The 19,938-nt window shown below is 35.5% G+C and overlaps 1 protein-coding gene across 6 annotated transcripts in view; it reads right to left on the reverse strand.

Moving 5' to 3' along the window:
- The window catches only part of ZBTB20 (zinc finger and BTB domain containing 20), an 826,710-nt gene that overhangs the window by 553,534 nt on the left and 253,238 nt on the right, over nt 1-19,938 (reverse strand). The window contains exon 5 of one of the 6 annotated variants that reach the window (XM_037057417.1): nt 2,939-3,004. The exons of the other annotated variants lie outside the window; for them this stretch is intronic. The gene's annotated coding sequence lies outside the window, so the exon portion shown is untranslated. The remainder of the gene's footprint in view (nt 1-2,938; nt 3,005-19,938) is intronic. 6 annotated transcript variants of the gene reach the window in all.

Here is a 19,938-nt window from a genome sequence, read left to right on the forward strand (position 1 = left end):
TAAGAGAACAAAGAGAAATAATCTACAAAGATGTAACGAGAAAAAATACTGAGTTAATTGAAGTACAGACTTAATGCAAGAAAATGCAGCTTGGGGAGAAGTTGAATTAGTTCAAGATATTTTTGGTACCAAGAGCCAGAAAGGCTACAGTTGCCAGAAATAAAAAAGGGACTGACAATGGAGCAAAGCTATGCTCCAGTGTGCCACTGGGCATTCAGTTCAGTAATTTACAGAGTTTATTTCAACTAATACTCATAACCACCCTGTGCAGTAGGAAGTATGAGGCAACAAGGGCTCAAAGCAGCCATGACTATCTCACCAGCAACTTCTGAGCCAGGATTCAAACTCAGAACTGATTCCAATGTCTACCCTTCACACATTCAATGTTGGCCTATATCCAAGGAGGTGGTCTTAATAAAATTAGCCAAAAATTACTTTATTTCCTTAAAGGTCAAAATCTAAGAGAGCCTTTGTATGATCCTAGGACACCTCATAGGTAACAAAGCAAAAATTTATAGCATCCCCAGTTAATAAAAGCTAGCATGGCTTCTGTGAGATAAAGGTACCTTGGAAACCATCTAGCCTCTTTTTGCAATATTAAAGACAATAAGGTCAACTAGTTGAATGACAGACTACTGTGAAGTTCTAAGGAGAAATAGAGTGAAAAACTATTGTCCCTATACCAGGAAATCATGAGAAAAATACCATTTCATCCTGTGTAGGTGAGCTCCATAAAGCCAGGCATCTTGTCTCTTTTGGCCAACTCTATGTCCGTTATCTAAGACAGTAAGTGGCACTATAACTAAAATACAGTATAACACTTTATGAGAGAAGGTGCCCCTAGTATTTGTTTCATGAAGGGATGAATGGGTCTGTGTATGGGAGTTGTATGATGTGGGTGCAGTGTGCAATGAATCAGGAGACTGGCCACATTAGATGTTACTAAATTAATTTGTATCTGCCATTTGAATAACATCATTTTCTCCCTAAAACTTTCCTGTGACATTTTAAATGCTTTCAAATGCCTTTATCAGGAATCAAAAGTTTGGTGTACCATCAATGAATGGAATTTGCAAGGTGTCCTTTGGGTAGAATCATTCAAAAAATAATTTAAATGTATTAAGAAATAACTCAAAAGATTTTGATTAGTAAAATGGTAATATGAACATTTCACCCTTATCTCAGTGTCGGGAGGTGGGGAACACAGAAGCAATATTTCACTGCTAAAACCATGCTCCCACAAAGCTGAGCAGAAGCACTGTTTATAACAAAATTTCCCAACAAAATTCTTAAAGGGCCCCCAACAGGCTTTATCAATTTGTGGGCACTGTCCTCTAACAGTCTATTTCTCTCTAGATTTTCCTTGGAAACCAAAGATTTATGTCATTCTCTTCATATTTCAAAATGAAAATCGACCTGGTTAAGTCTAATTGAAAGCTGAAAGTGTGTCTTTATTCCAAGTAGCAAAGTGGCCTGGACAAATACCTCATTAATATGACACTATCAATGACCTTGTACCATTATTGACATATTTGGACATTTCCAGAAATGAAGCTCACTATAAGCATTTGTGAAGATGTGTTTAGTCCTATATGTTACACATAGGACTAAAAAGGGATAATAAGTAAACACTCTGTCAGATTACGAAAAGAAAAGCAGACCCTCCTTTTCATAAATGATTTATAAATCTCCTGCTCAAATCCCAGAGTAAAGTAAAAGTCACATGGACTGAAAATACTTTTTTAAATGAATATTCACATAGTATTCCTGGAATGTGTTCTGCTCTTTGAATATGTTCAAACAAGTAGGTATAGCAGCATTTCACTGATAGCTTATCTGACCACAGAATAGAACAAGAGAACAGAATAAAAAGGGCTTTCCTAGGGGAGTTCCATGGTCATTGTTCTATAAAAACATATGAACATATTACTGTAAACTCATCTTCACAGGAAGTCACCCAGCTTAATAAGCACAGACCTGCAAGTTAATATTAAAATCCACTTTGATTTCAGCAGCAACAAAGCTGATCCAACTAGGAGCTATTACATAAAACCCTTATTGTCATATTCGTCATCATCACCACTCTCAGTAGAGACCACTGCCAGGACCAAGAAGCCCTCAGTTCACCTCAGGAAATATGCTACACAGATGACCAATCCAATAACAATACAGTGGTGAGATGGCCCTGTTTATTTTATCAGAATGGCAGTCCCTTAATTTTTCAGTTCTCTTTATTGATGTCCTCTTTCATGTATAGGTCTATTAGATTTTACTTCCTCTACTGTCCTCTCAGGAATTGGTGCTTGCCAACTACAATAAGTTGTTTTGACAACTTGTCTAGCTATACAATACTCTGTTTCTTTCCCTCTGCAGTCTTTTTGGCTTCAAATGAGTGCCTTCAAAATATAGCAAAGACTATCCAACCAAACTATTGAACAGGGGGAAAAACAGCTTTCTATGAGTAAGTACTGTCCTGCCAAAACCACACTCCTTCCTGTACTCATAGTTCTCTTTCTTTTCCTCTATATTTTTATGGATAAATCCCCCTCACTATCTTGTCTACGCCTATCTTAATAAGGAATGACTGCCGTGACTACCCCCATCTAGCTATGCCATTCACTGCCAGCACCTCTGCTCTCCTCGTGTGCTTCAAGAAGAACTGATTAGCACTTTGCATAATTAACCTGATTAGCACTGTGCATAATCAAACTGATTAGCACTTTGCATAATTAAAAAGAAATAATAATAATAACAATAATAAGCACTAAGTAATATCAAAAGCTGTTAGTCCCACAGCCCTTTGGTTACCTCCAAGATAAGTTCGGTGCAGCCTATTTCGCACCATTGAAATCTTCTTTTTAACTCAAAAGTCAAGAAATAAATTAAAATGCTTTCAATCCCTAGACCCATTATGATTTTTCATATCCATATCAGTTACCAAAATAAGCTCTTCTTGCCCGTGCATGTCTCCTTCAGTTTCAGTCTTTGCATATTTTACCTATGCCTAAATGGAGAAAATGAGGATATAAAACCAAGTCAGTGAAAAACATTTGGAATAAAACTAGAACCAAGGTGTAGGCTGTTGCTATAGATATGTAATTCTCCCATTCATTGTTTCAGGATGATAATGAGGTATATGAAAAGAACTAGACAACCTGTCAGGAAAACTTGGCTCTGACATTTACTATGTGACCTTAGGTAAGTCATTTAACTTCTCAGAACTTGTACCATCACCTGCAAAACAGAAATAATAATGCCAGTTCTGTAACCTCAAAGGTTGTTGTGAAAATAAATAGTAATTTAGAAAGATATTTTGTAAACTCTAAGTAGTATGTATATACTACACATATATGATGTATCCCATTCTAGGTCCTTAAACCTCTTATTCCATAAATTTTATTTCCTACTATAGACAACCTTACACCTCATGAATAATAATCAAAGCTTATAATCCTAATGCCTTAGAATTGAAAAGTTATAAAGTCATTTTGCATACTTTACCTTATTTCCTACTCAATGGTTGAATGTGATTAAAATTTTGGCTTGGACTTATAAGTCAAATTTAGTCATTATTGTATCCACAACAGCCCTGATTTGTGTTTGCAGAGGTTAAAATCAAGCTATTGCTGGAAACTCCTAAGAGAATAGAAAAATGTAGTATATTTCTATTAACTTGGGACTGCAACTTAGAGAATTCTGCAACTCCACTCCACCACAGCCAACCACCTGCTCTTTGAGACCTTCATGGCTTACTTCAGTGTAATTTTCTCCAAGAAACCATCTCTGACACTCTTTAAACAAAATTTCTCTCTTATGATCCCATAATATTTTGTCTGTAACTATACTTGGTAGTTTTTGCTATGTACTAAGTATGTGTACATGTGATTCCTCTAGCAGGCTAGGAGGTCCTAGGGAGAAACTACTATGTCTATTCTTCACTCGACAATCATGGCCACAGTGAGTGATGCACATGCTGTACAGTCAACACATTTACTACAGTTGACTTGAGGAAACTCTACAGCAAAGTATTTTTTTCACCGGGCACTTTTCATATAACTGCTATCTGCAAACCTGAACAATTGCTTCACTAACTGTTTGTTGGAAACTACAATGGTATCTGACATACCAATGACCACTTAACTTACCATTAAAATGTGAGATTATGATTTATTTATCTACTCAGTCATTCACTTAATCATTCACAAGTAAATGTGAGTACCTAGTAAACACTATGCATTCTGCTAAGCATTTAATACAGCATTAATCCATCTCAAAAAGAACTGTTGGTTCCTCTCAAGGAGCTTATAGTCTTCACATCCTTTAAGTGGTGCACAAGGGGGACCTTAAAGTAATCAAGATGATCATTTGCAAGGTACCCAAATAAGGCAGCCAGTAAGCCCCTACCGACCTAAAGGAAAGGAACACAAATAAGTAGTCAGTGTTCCTGAACCAACCATCCATTTTACAATTCATTTAATTCAAGAAAGAAAATGCTGCTGTGGAGATTATTCAAGTCCAAATGTTCCTCGTGAAGGTGCTTCCAGTAATTCTGGGAAAGAAGCCAATCCCATAGTTTTATATGTAAATATTTAAAACACACACACACACACACATATATATATAAGCACAAAGGAAAGGTCAGGAAGACGTAAGCCTTTTAAAAATCTATTTTAATAATTTTTTCAAAAACTGTCCACCAAAGTTTGGGCTTTTTGTAGCCTTACATTTTCTTTTACACAATACACCTGCTTTTTTTTCTTAAACTAAATATTTCTTCCATCTAATGACTCTCTTTATTAGACAGCATCTAATTTGCATACATTTACATACAATTTAACTGCTAGCTTGTGAGAACAAAGAAATGGCTCTGTATTGTACTGAAGGACAATACTCAGTAAAGGAAGGTATAAAAACCAACCAGCTAGGTGACTGTGTAAGCTCTTTGTTTCAGATATACCAAGCTCTTTTTTTAACATACTAGTTAAAAGGGGCAAAAATTATTTCATCAAGCAATGAAAGAAAGACACAGCACTATTTTGTTTAACTGCCCATTTCCTTTCCAGCTTGGTTACTATTAATTCAGGGATCCAAGTTCCCTGAATCTACTACAATTTCCTTAATAGATTTCATGAATTCAATCCCTTTACATATTTTTGTTTTGAGTCTTGTTCCTAGAACAACCTGGGACTCCACTGTGATAAAACTCTACTGAGCTCATTTGTGCTGCCACGGGCTTGTTCTCTGAACAAGAAGGGTAGAATACGGCATCCTATTCTCCAGGGAACAATGCATATACCCATATCTTAGCAAGTAAGTAGAGTTTAATGAGACTTCTGGTCTGTATGTTATGAACCAGCTCCCCAGAAAGAAAAAAATCCACTGGAAAGTAGATGGGGAGAAAAGACAAACATACAGAGGGAGTATATGGTGAAAGAGAAGTTGGAAGGGAAAGAGTACTCGAGTCTCCTGTTCCTCCACTTAGCAATGCTATCCCTTTGTACATAAGTCTCCAAACTGGAGTGCTCTTGGGAGATAAGGAGGAAAAAAAGATCTGAAAAACATCCAGGAGCCCTCTATTAATTGGAAAGTAAATTCACATACTCTGTGACTCAGGGTAAGTCACTATGACTCTTGTCTGTCCCTCTCATCCTTGACACATGGAGAGGGAAATTACAGAAAGGAATTTTGAAGAGTTTGTTCACTGTTTTGTAAATATTCACTACTGAAAACACACAAAATAAGTAATAAAGTTGTGATCACAACCAACTGAAAATAAATATTACAGGGATTTAAGTTTCTGAAATGCCATTGTAAAATATTAACAAAAAGAAATGAGCCCTGGTTGGGTGCCTCAGTTGGTTAGAGCATTGTCCCAATATGCCAAGGTTGAGGGTATGATCCCAGGTCAGGGCATATAAAAGATTCCAACAATGAATGCATCAATAAGTGGAACAACAAATCTTTCTTTCTCTCTCTCTCTCTCTTTTCCCCTTCCTTTCTTTCTAAAATCAGTAAGTAAAAGAAGAAATGTGATATAAAATATTCCAAAATTATAACAAGTGATACAAATGTAAGACAGAAAACTAGGACATATTGAAAAACATAAAGCCATATATGAATTGGCCCCACAGACTCAATGGAAATATCATCTGTGACTGGATGCTAAAAAGTGGTCATAGGAGATACACTTCATTGGAAATACATTTAATACCATTAATTTGGCCTATTTTCTGCATCTGATAATGCAGATTTACAATTTTTATGACCAAAAGAGGTGTGAACTTGTCAGTGATTAAGTGAAGAAATTCTCCCACTCTGTGGGGCTGCAGGATGCCCACATGATTTGGAACCTTCACCAGTCAAACAGATTGTACAATCTCTACCAACAATCTTGAAACATGTCTGATTTTCCACCTGGGGAGAAGAAGCCTCAGTTAGAGACTTGTATTAAAGCTAGAGGGCTGGCATAGATGAAGTCTGCCAACTCCTTAACCCATAAACAATTATCAGTAATGATAAAAAAATAACACTTAGAAGAAATTATTAGACACATTATTAGACACTGGCTATTTAAAAAACTTCTAGGACTGCCTAGAATATAGTCACTAGAATGAGTAGGCAAGAGGGAACTGACCCTCTTAAAACCATGGCGTAACTCTAAAATCATCCTTAAATTTCAGGGAACTGGATCCTGGTCCCCGAACCCCTTGGCTCAATGAGGGAATGAGATAATGACCTCGTGAATGATTGTAAGTTTTACTGTCCTTTCAGAGATTATAAATTTTATGTAAAAGTTCTGTTTCTAAAGCCCATTAGATCCCTCCTGTTAATACAAATTTGAAGTGGTACTGTACTTATTCTCATGTCACAGAATATTATCTGTTGGTAACCAGCATCAGAGTTATTTTCTACACTGTAACATATTAAATTCTGCCTTGTTTGTTTGCAAAGCATCTCTTAAAACTCACTCAGACAACATCACCTGTGTTGGAGGTGGTTAAGATCCACCTACCCAGAGCATGTTACCACGGTGACAAAGTAGTGACCTAATTTATACACACCTGCTGGGTTAATTGGGCCAAAATGAAAGATGATATATAATGCTCAAAATCCAAAACTGATTTTTTCCTCAAAATCAAATATTTGATTTTTTTTAAATTAGCAGTTTCTAAAGCTAAGTAACAAACTCCAGGTGTGCATTTACCAGTTAATACACCCTGAATGTTTCATGACACTTGAGTAGCAAAATATATTGAGTAATGAATACAAATCTTTTATGTATTTTCTGTGCGCAATGATTAGTATGGTAAGTGGTCTCAATCACTGAATATATGGGTTGTGTTTGAAGGGTCAGGCCACTGCCTTGAAGCGAACAGAGACATTTTGACTGTGGCAAGTTAACACCCAGAGTCTGAGCTGCCTCTGAAATGGAAGTTNACCAGTTAATACACCCTGAATGTTTCATGACACTTGAGTAGCAAAATATATTGAGTAATGAATACAAATCTTTTATGTATTTTCTGTGCGCAATGATTAGTATGGTAAGTGGTCTCAATCACTGAATATATGGGTTGTGTTTGAAGGGTCAGGCCACTGCCTTGAAGCAAACAGAGACATTTTGACTGCGGCAAGTTAACACCCAGAGTCTGAGCTGCCTCTGAAATGGAAGTTTGCTGTGGAGAACACGCTCTTCACAGCATGTGGCAGCCTACAAAATCCCTTAGACAAAAATATCAGTTACCTATGCTTGACCTCCTCCCACATCTGTGTTCTCACCCCTCCTAGACTACTGAGAGCTTTTCTTTGAGCCATATAATGTTAGATACCAAGAATGGATGAGGATATAAGACAACAGGCGCTTTCAGAGACTCCTGGTAAAGCTATAATAATGTGTAAGTCACATAGCTAAAAGCATACCATGCTTGAAAAATGCATATATTTTGAACTCAACTATTCTACTTATAGTAATTTATCTTAACAAAATCAGGGATGTTCATTAAAAAATATCTACATAATGATATCCACTGTTCATTATTTTTAATAGAGACAAACTGGAATAGAGGAAACATACCTCAACATAGTAGAGGCCATAAATGACAAATGTACAGCCAACATCATACTCAATGGACAAAGACGAAAACCATTTCCCTTAGGAACAGGAACAATAGAGGGATCCACTTTTGCTACTCTTATTCAACATAGTACTGTAAAGTCCTAGCCACAACAGTCAAACCAGAAGAAGAAATAAAAGGCATCCAAATTGGAAAGGAAGAAATAAAACTGTCATTATTAGCAGATGACATGACACTGTATACAGACAACCCTAAAGATTCCACCAAAAACTTCTAGGACTGATCAATAAATTCAGTAAATTAGCAAGATTAAAAATATCCAGAAATCACTTGCATTTTTAAACAACAATAATAAACTATCAATCAGGCAGGGAAAATTATAAAACACTGAAGAAAAAAAATGAGGAAGATACAAATAATTGGAATCATATATTGTGTTCATGAATAACAATAATTAACATCATTAAAACGTCCATACTACCCAAAGCGATCTACAGATTCAACACGATTCCTATTTAAATTCAAGAGTGTGCCCTGGCTAGTGTAGTTCAGTGGATAGAGTATGGGCCTGTGAACCAAAGGGTCACAGTTCGATTTCCCAGTCAAGGCACACACCTGGGTTGCAGGCCAGGTCCCCAGCAGGGGTGCGCAAGAGGCAACCACACATTGATGTTTCTTTCCCTCTCTCTCTTTCCCTTCCCCTCTCTTTAAAAATAAATAAACTCTTTTAAAAAATAAATAAGTAAATCCCAGGGCATATTTCAAAGAACCAGAACAAATATTCCAAAAATGTATATGGAACTATAAAAGACCCTGAATAGTCACAGCAATCTTGAGAAAGAAGAATAAAGCTGGACAAATCATACCTGATATCAAACTGTACTACAAAGCCACAGAAATCAAAACAGTATGGTACTGGCATAAAAACAGACATATAGATAAATGAAACAGAATAGAGAGCCCAGAAATAAACCCATGCCTTTATGGTTAATGACTATTCAACAAAAAAGACAAAAACATACTGTAGAGTAAAAACAGTCTATTCAATAAATGTTGCTGGGAAAATTGAACAGATACATGCAAAAAATAAAATTACATCACCTTCTTATACCATATACAAGAATACATTCAAAATGGATTAAAGACTTAAATGTAAGACTAAGGCCATTAAAATCCTGGAAGAAACACAGGCCATAAAATCTTGAACATTTCTCACAGCAATATATTTTTCAGATATGAATCCTCAGGCAAGTTAAAAAAAGAAACAAATGGGACTAGATCAAACTAAAAAGTTTTTGCACAGAGGAAAAAAACCATCAACAAAATGAAAAGACAATGCACTGAATGGGAGAACATAGTTGCCAATGATACACATCTGATAAGGGGGTAAAATCCAAAGTTTATAAAGGACTTATGAGTATAAAACTCAACACCCCCAAAAATACAATTTAAAAAAATGGGCAAAGGACCTGAATAAACATTTCTCCAAAAAGGGCATACAAATGCCCAAAAGACATATGAAAAGATGCTCAATATCACTGATCAGAGAAATACAAATTAAAACCACAATGAGATATCATAATATGCCTATGAGAATGGTTTAATCAATAAATCAGGCAACAAGTAATGCTGGTGAAGATGTGGAGAAAAAGGAACCTTCATGCACTATTGGATGAAATGTAGATTGGTGCAGCCACTGTGGAAAATAGTATGAAGTTTCCTCAAAAAAAATCACAAATGAAACTGCCTTATGACCCAGTGATTATATTTCTAGGAATATATCCAAAGAAACCCAAAACACTAATTTGAAAGAATATATGTACCCCTATTTTCACTGCAGTGTTATTTACAGTAGCTAAGATTTGGAAGCAGCCCAAATGCCCATCAGTAGATGAGTGGATAAAAAAGGCCATGGTACGGTAGGTAGAAAATAGACAGGGGGGGGGGGGGAGGGCAGAAATACTATGGGAAATACAGAATCTAAAGAACTTGTGACACATGGACATGAACGAAAGGGGGGGGAATGGTGGGTGAGAGGTGTGCAGGGTGAAGGGGAGTGAAGGGGAGGAATGGGACAACTGTAATGGCATAATCAATAAAATACATTTAAAAAAATAAAAATAAAAATAAAGCAAATGGAAAAAAAAGGGCCATAGTACATTACACAATGGTATACTACTCACCCATAAAAAGGAGGAAATCTTACCTTTTGCAACAGCATGGATGGACCTAGCAAGTGTTAGGCTAGTCAGAGAAAGATAAGTGCCATATGATTTCACTTACACGTGGAATCTAATAAACAAAATAGAAACAGACTGTGCATAGATACATAAAACAGACTGATAGCTCTTACATGGGTGGGAGTAGGCAAAGGCTGAGTGAAAAAGGTGAAGCAAGTAAGAAAAAAACCCTCATAGACACAGACAACAGTATGGTGATTACCAGAGGGAAAGGGGTATGTGGAGATAGAAGAGGGTAAAGTGGGGATAAATGGTGACAGAAAAATACTTGACTTTGGGTGGTAAACACACAGTACAATATACAGATGATGTATTATAGAATTGTACATCTGAAATGTATACAATTTAATTAACCAATATCATCCAAATAGATTCAATAAAAATTTTAAAAAACATTGCCTAAATTACTATAAAATATCCATTGTATGGAATACTATATTGTGACATTTTTATTGTGACAATAAAAATGTCACAAAACAATTATTTATTAACAGAAACAAATGTTCATAATACATTAATAGTCAAAGATCAGAATCTACAATCATGAATAAAGTATAGGCCTATATTTTTGTATGCACACATATATACACATATCAAAATATTGATAGTAACTTTTTTCTAAGTGGTAATAATAATATCAAGGGTGATTTTACTGTCTTGTTTCTGCTTTTTTGTGTTTTCCAAATAGTTTTAATATCATGGTGTATTACTTTTATAATAGAAAAAAATGCTACCCTATTCAAAGTAAATTAAAGAGTATAAAGGAAAAAGTTAAATTGCATTTACTAATTCCTCTCCCTCACACAGATTTCACATTTCACCTGTCACCTGACCTTACTTCTCTCCTTCTCAATCCCAGATAAATACACACACACACACATACTCTACAGTGTATATATATATATATATATATACTCTTTTATTGCTAAATATTCAAGTTTTCTAAGTGAATGGATTATTTACATATTTACAAACCTTACAGAGATGTCAGCCATCAGAATCCTTATAATCTCCAAGCTGCTTTTTTAAGTTTAGAAAAAAAGATGCAAAGTAATTGCCTTTTTACTTAGTAATGATGATGACTTGAAGTGAACTTTTCAAGGTACATATATAACTACTCAACGCCTGACTACTGCATCCTGCTTAAATTATAACATTCGCATTTTGACTTTATTTGTACAGTTAGTTATAGGGACTTACTGATAAGTAAAAGTATCTCTCAGGTAAAATTAACATTAGCGTATGAACTGGAATTGCTGCTAAAAGTATGTCAATAAGGATTTGATTTATTCTATGATACTTTTGCTGATTTATTCATTGCTTAAATATAATAATTTATTATCATAAGTAAAAAAGTTTCTTGGAATTTTCCTGTCATGAACAATATACATCATTCATTAATTGGTAAATTTAAAAATATGTGAATTTTGAGATTTCAGTTCTTTTTTTCCCTTAGTGCTGATCTCTGCCTTCTTAAGGAATTCATGAAATTAAAAAGTGACTTTTTAAATTTCAAGTGATAAAATAAAATTGTTTATTTTTGTTTCCAAAAATAAGTGTCAATAAATTAAAAATATATACTATACAAACATAATCTTTGTTGAATTACAGATGAAAATATTAAAAGACTAAATCACAAATGTACTAGAAGAAAACATGGATAATTTTTAATAGGAGCTTCCTATATCTTAAGGGAAATGATTGATACATGCAGCTATAGAAAAAGACCAGAGTACCCTGGCTGGGGTAGCTCAGTGGATTGAGCGCAGACCTGTGAACCAAAGGATAGCGGTTTGATTCCTAGTCAAGGCACATGCCTGGGTTGCAGGCCATTTCCCAACAGGGGACCCATGAGAGGCATCCATATATTGATATTTCTCTCCTTCTCTCCTTTCCTTCTGCTCTAAAGATAAATAAGTAAAATCTTAAAAGTAAATAAATAAAAAGACCAGACTAAAAGACAAAAAAAGCAAATTTAAAAGAGACATACTGTAAAACCTATTACAAAACAAGTATTATTTTTCATAACATGAAAAATATTTATGCAAATCATAAGATTAAAAAAACTTTATAAAAAATATAAAAAGGTATTTATAGCCACTTCAAGGAAAAATAAATACAAATGGCTAGTAAAATTTTAAAATGTTCTATAATCTAATACATACATAAAGAAATTCAAATCAAAACAATGATGAAATATCATTTTTACTTTTCATAGTAGAAACCCACTATTGGTGAGGCTGTGGGAAAGCAGGAATTCTCATATACTATTGCTAGATGTATATATTACAACAATGTTTTGAAGGGAAATTTTTAATAGCTAACATTTTTATTATACAAATATATCTAGGAAATTATACTATGCCTATATTTAAGTAAGATCTACTTAGAAGCCTGCTTATTGTAATACGTTTGAATAGAAAAGAAATGACAAATAACTGAATGTCCATAAATTAGGCAGCAGTTAAATTCATATTGTTACACCTATAAAAGGGAAATTTGGGGCACCAATAAAATGGAGATGAAATAGTATAACATACTATATTTTCAATACTATAAAATCTCTAAAATGTAGTATTAAAAATGAAATAGCAAAATACAAATAAAACAAATAGTAGGATTCCCTTTGTTTTTAAAATGCAGCTATAGATGTATATTTCTGTAGATATATACACTTGAAATTATACCTCTGGTGATAGCACTGTAAGTTGGTAAAGACATACTTTTCATTTTATAAACTGTGTACTATGTTGTCTTTGCTATTTTTACCATGTTTGTGCATTTTTAAAAATAAAAATAGCCAAAGAAATTGTCCTATGTAGTAGTAAATGGTGAGAAGTACACTAAATGGAAGTAAGAAGTACTGCATTACTTAATTCCTCACTCTGTAGTTGTCTAGACCGATTCAACAGTGTTTCCATGTCCTCTTACATAAAATAACTGTTTAGACTAAAAAGATAATATGTACGTTATACTATACTCTTATCTTTATGGCTTAATAACCCAATATGAAATAGTGGTAAAATATGTTTCAGACTTAAATATTTACCTTGAACATCCACAGCTATTACAATCACTATCTATTTGGTACTTTGTAGATGACTGTAGTCATGTCTTTGTGACAACTGAAAACAATCTATTTGCTGAAAATTTTGACAAACTAAATAAACTAAGTACTGTCCTAAATACTATACTCAGTAAAAAATAGTGTTTCTGGGACCACACTCTTTAGTTCTTCTAAGGTGCTGTTGACATATGCCAAACAAGACTGATTGGAAATATATTTCTTATGTACACACAAACAACTTCTAGTTTTGGCCCAGGAGTTTTCTTGAACCTGTTCTTGATATGGGCTCTCAAATATACAGCTTAAGTAGAACAAAATGTCAAAATGGGTTTACAGTTCAGGTAAATATTGCCAAAAGCACACTTAAAAATTTGTGATATTCTATAACATTACAGTATATGCTCACAAGTTATAAAAGTACTATGTATCTCTTTAATATGTAGTATTTAATGCTTCAGGATTATAATAGTCTTCTTCATTTGTGACTTAATATTCATGTCAACTGGATGCATGTTTTAAAAGCAAAATCTGACAGTTACAGTTTGGATGACATATTATATGGTCACCTAAGTTACACAGTTGAAACTGTACACTACAGTATTTCTGAGGAAAAAAGGTAGTTCTTTACTCCATTTCTGGTTCCCATTATTATGATAAGAACAGAATCATGAAAATTTCCTTGGTAAGATTCAGTGGCATAACTGATAACAATGTTGTGTTATTAATTACACCATAATTTGGTTTATAAATTAGAATGTAGGTAAAGCCTACCTACATTATATTGAGAGATGGTTAGTCTCCTAGTGAAAAAAATTTTAAACCCTCTCAAATAAAACAACCATTCCTGAAAATGTTATTTGTCCCTGTTTGTCAAATGCTCACTGTACACTGTCTACTTCCTTGTACATTTGTTTTTTATGTAGTATCAGTCTGGGTCACAGTTATACTGTCATCTGTTATAGCAGCAAGCAATGGGAAAATAATAATGCTGTGAGAGCAATGTTGATTAGACACATTAAATTCAGAAAAATTCAATCAAATCTCATCAATTTCAATAATTTACCACCACATGTCCTTGTCTAGCTATGGATAAACAATTTAATTTTAAATGAAGCATTTGGAGAAGTATCTGCTTCAGAATGAAAGTAAGATGAGAAGAACAGACTTCCTGTGCTCAAATCAAATGGAAAGATAACTACATATTCCTAAAAAGCTCAATGTTAAATTGTGGTCTACTATGAGACTAATACTTAAAAAAATTAAATCTAAGGATATTCAGTATATCCTTCCATTTTCATTCACAGCCTTGATATACAGAAAAAGAGGTATGATGATACAACTGGAAAAGATACTTTGCCAAAGGAGAAATGATGGTTCAGAATCCCTGTGGTCCAGGACTTCAGGTCAAGATGGAGGTGTAGGTAAGCACACCTCACCTCCTCATGCTAACACATTACAACCAGACTTCATAACAAAGCCCAGAACTGTCAAAAATCGAGCGACTGGAAATGCAACGAACAAGGATTTAAAGAAACCATGTTCATCAAACCAGGTAGGAGGAGGGGCAGAAATGCATGGAGATGCAGTGTGGTACGGAGGAGGCGGTGGTAAACCAGGCAGTCCCACATCCACATGTGGTAGATAAAAACCAGGAGGGATACTGTGGGAGTGAGCAATCCCAGCCCAAGGCCAGACCACACAGCCCAAGTTTCCAGCACCAGGGAGAGATATCCCCATAACTTATGGCTACAAAAACCAGTGGGGTTTGGGGGAAAAATGGAAGAAACTGCTAGATTTTCAGGAGACTCTACTTAAAGGGTCCTCACAGACTTAGAACCTATGCAGAACCAGTTCCTCTGGAATTCAGCACCAGGCAACAGCTAGATGGATACCAGTTGCATGGGGTGTAAGTGAAGTGACTGGAAACAGGTCAAGGGTTGTGCAAACCAGGAGCCAGGCAGTGGCACTGCCCCCACTCTGAGCTCTCCCTCCACACAGAGCCACAAAGTGGTGAAGTGGGTTGCCCCACCCTGGCAATTACCTATGTCTCCACTCCACACAATTTACGAGTGCTGTTTCAACAACAGGTCATGATACTAAAAGAGGGATTCAGAGCAGCTCTACCTAATACACAGAAACAAACACATGGAGGCTGCCAAATTTACGAGACAAAGAAATACAGCCCAAATGAAAGAACAAGACAAAACCCCACAAAAGAACTAAACAAAACAGCGATAGCCAACCTATCAGATGGAGAGTTCAAAACACTGGTGATCAGGATGTTCAAATAACTCAAAGAGTATGGCAACAACATAAAAAATACCTAGGAAGAAATGAAGGTTATACTAAGTGAAATTAAAAAAATCTATAGGGAACCAACAGTGGAGAAGATGAAGCCAGGATTCAAATTATATGATTTGGAAAATAAGGAAGAAATAAGCATTCAACCAGAGCAGCATTAAGAAAAAGGAATACAAAATAACAAGGATAGTATAAGGAATCTCTGACCCATCTCCAAATGTACGGACATCTGAATCACAGGGACAACAGAAGAATAGGAACAGCAAGAAATTGAAAACTTATTTGAAAAAATAATGAAATAAAAATTCACTAATTTGGCAAAGGAAATAGACATAAAAGTCCAGGAAGCACAGAGTCCCAAACAAGATAGATGCAAAGAGGACCACAGCAAGACACATAATTAAAATGCCAAAGGTTAAAGATAAAGAGAATCTTAAAAGCAGCAAGAGAAAAGCAGAAAGTTACCTACAAAGGAGTTCCCATACAAGTGTCAGCTGATTTCTCAAAAGGAACTTTGCAAGCAAGAAGGGACTGTCAAAAAGTATGCAAAGTAATGAAAAGCAAGGACCTACAACCCAGATTACTCTACCCAGCAAAACTATCATCTAGAATGGAAGGGCAAATAAAGTGTTCCCAAACAAGGTAAAGCTAAAAGACTTCATCACCATCAAGCTATCATTACATGAAATGTTAAAAGCTCTTATTTTTAAAAAAATCAAAACCACCAATGTTAAAATAGCAAGAAATTTACAACTACCAACAAATTAATCTAAAAAATCAATCAGAACAAGAACAGTATAACAGATATGGAGATCATTTGGAGGGTTATCAGCTGGGAGGGGAAACTGGGAGAAAGAGGGAAAAGGTGCAGGCATTAAGAAGCGTAATTGGTAGGTACAAAACAGACAAGGGGGTGTCAAGAATAGTACAGGAAATGGAGAAGCCAAAGAACTTATATGCACAACCTCTGGACATGAATTAAGTGGGAGGGGATTGATGGAGAGAATGGGGTTACTGGGTGGACAGGAGCAAAGGCGAAAAAATTGAGACAACTACAATAGCATAATCAACAAAATAAATTATTTTTAAAAACCTCTGATAGGGGAAATTTAAGAGTTAGAGATTTTAGCTTCAGTCATAGTCAATAGGCTTAAGTGATTAATGCATGTGGAGAGCTGCTGCTCCAGGAACTGAAATGCCTAATTCCAGGTCCACAAGCAATTCAACCTTTGTGCCCTAGGTGGTGTGCAAGCCACCTTGAGAAGGCATCTGAGCTACTGTGTCCAAGGGAGGGAGCGTCTGTGACTCAGATAAAGAATTGTTGATCACCAGATAAAAAATACTAGGAAAACTGCTGCTACTCTTATCTGATTAACCTTTTCCCAAAACCCTTTACCCTTTCCTTCGCTCTATAAAAAGGGTTGGCTTGAGATGAGATGGTAAGATGGTTTTTGAGGGTATGCACTCTGCTGTCTTCTCAGATCACTGGCACCTGAATGAAGCACCCATAAAGATTCAATCCTTGTCACTACCTATCGGCTTTGGTAGTGAATGCCGCTGACTTCTCCATTTTCAGCTCCTCTGCCTAAACTCTGGCACCAGAGTGGGCAATGGAATTAATCGATAAGAACAGCTAGGAGTAGCAATGAATTCTGTCCCTCTCATGTGGCCAAAATAATACTGGTTTTTACAAGTAACAAGTCTATAAAATTTTAGGGAGATATAGTGAAGCATCTTTAATCCATTCCTAAATGCTTATTATTGCCATGTTTACTATCAGGATAAAGAGGAGGGCCAACTGGTTGCCCCTGAGTCAGACCTCCTAATCATATGTTGTTAATAGCTACAGAGGATAGGATAGGACATGCATGACCTTGCCCCTCTAATATACACACACCTTGGAGACACAACCCTGTGCAACTTCTCAGAAGATAGAATTTTAATTTCCTGTACTCCAGACCTTCCTCTGACTGGCTCCCTCATATTATTCAGCTCTTAGTTCAAAGCATTATTTACTTGGAATGCTTACTTCTAAATTTTTGTGTCATATGAGCATTCAATTATGTGCTATCCAGAACAGAGTGCACCAGAAGACCTGCAACTTAAAAGAATTTCTCAGTGGATAAGACCTGTCATTACTCATATAATCACTCTACTAATTACCTACTTTTAAAATTCAAATAGTTGGTTTATTGAGTATTCTGAAAGAAAACACACCTGTAATACTCCACAATCATGAGGCAGAAAGGACTAACAAATGCTTCTAATTCTATATATTTTAGGAATGGACCACTTAATTCTGTTCCTTCTGTCCACCCTCACCCTAATAGTTTTACTCTTTATTTACAGGAAAAAAGAAACATTTTCAAAAGCTTGAGAATCAGTTTAGGAAAGTAGAAAGAATGCAGGTGTTTTCGTTGGACAAAGCTGACTTTAAATTCTGTCTCTGCCACTTACTGGCTACAGAAAGTTAGACACTGACCTCTCTGAGCTGAGCCTTGCTTTTCCAATCTGGTCCTGGACACTCATCATTTCCAGTTATCACCTGATGAATGTGTATTTTTTTATCTTCACCTGAAGACATTTTTCACTGCTTTAGAGAAAGTGGAAACCAGAGAGGAAGGAAGAGAAAGAATCATCTATGTGTGAAAGAAGCACAAACTGGTTTCCTCCCATATGCACCTGGATGGAGATCGCACACACTCACACCCAGACTAGGGATTCAACCCACAACCTAGGTGTGTGCCCTCACCAGGAATCCAACTTGCAACCTTTCAGTTACAGGACAACAGACACTCCAAGCAAGTGAGCCAAATCAGTCAGGGCCTAGTGTGTATTTTTTATATATAGCCAGATTTGTAATTCTCTAACAAAGGCTATGCTAAATACTGAGAGATTAGACTATCTCATGATTCCCATAAGCAATCATGTAGCATGCTTTTTTTTTTCATTTTCTGACACTAAACTTCAGGTGCATACTAGGCTTGCAGTATCTCTGGAGATCATTCTGAAAAACTTTTCGGTAACTCATGATTTAGATCATGAGTGAAGTTATTTGAAAGTACTAAGGACTAAAAAAGTACTGATGTATTTGGTATCTCAACAAACACTGATCCACAGAAAAGCGTGGGGGGGGGTACCAATGTTACTTTTTTCTTTTCCTCATCCAAAAATATAATTATTGATTTATTATATCAGAAAGATATAAAGATATATCAGAAAGTAGAGAGAAAGACAAGGGGAGAGAGGTAAAGACAGACAGACCGACAGAGATGTGAGAGAGAAACACTGACAGGCTTCCTCCCATACATGCTGTGACTGGGGATTGAACCTGCAACCTTTTGGTGTGCAGGGATGATGCTCCAACCAACTTAGACACCTGGCCAGGGACCAACGTTCGTTTTTAATTTTGCACTGCATTTTGTGGAATAAGTGTAATCCTGTAGACTACTGTTCTCTACCTAAAGTTCAGCAACTATAACTGCAGAGAGAAGTTTCAGTAGTATGAAAGAGAGTAACTCACAATTCAATTAACTCCATAAAACCATCGATGTGCCAAGGCAACAGGTACTCTGCATTTGCTGGACAGGTAAACTGCCAACCACAGGAAGGGGAAAGGAGTAAGAGTATATAAGGAAATGTGCCTTCTTTCTATTTATATTTACTGTAATAACAAAAAGTTATTCTCTAGAGTACACAATCAATAGAAAAGCTATTCTTAAAAATTGCTGAAACAGTCATCAGATGAAAATGTATGTCGTTGAAGAACTGGATTGAGAAAGTATACCTATTCTGATCAATGAAAATTTAAATGTAATATCAAAGGAAAAATTTACAAGGAGAAAATCAATTTTCTTTTGGCCTAGAGTATATCGTATTCTGACACTAGCAAAGATTCTGATAGGTATACATTGCTTAGTTTGAGGCATCAGATCAGCATAATTAAAGTTTGTCTGAACTGTCTACAAATATCCAAAATTAACCATTTCTTCAAGTAATACTGAACTCAGCTGTCTTATTTGCTACATAAAATTAAGACATAAAAATAAGATGTTAATTTTCAGTTTACCTATTATACTACACATGGCATCATGTACTTATTTAAATCTCAAAATGCAGAAGACCCTAAAAGTCACATTTTATCTTTAAAAAGACATGACCTACAACGCAATCTTGTTTTGATGTTCTTAAACAAAAATAGAATAATAAATAATGTGAAAAGTTCAAATACTTTAGAGAAAATATATTTTCAGGGATA

This window comes from Sturnira hondurensis, unplaced genomic scaffold, assembly GCF_014824575.4.
Source record: "Sturnira hondurensis isolate 20B ecotype Veracruz unplaced genomic scaffold, ASM1482457v3 Scaffold0009719, whole genome shotgun sequence".
In the NCBI taxonomy this organism is placed as follows: domain Eukaryota; kingdom Metazoa; phylum Chordata; class Mammalia; order Chiroptera; family Phyllostomidae; genus Sturnira; species Sturnira hondurensis.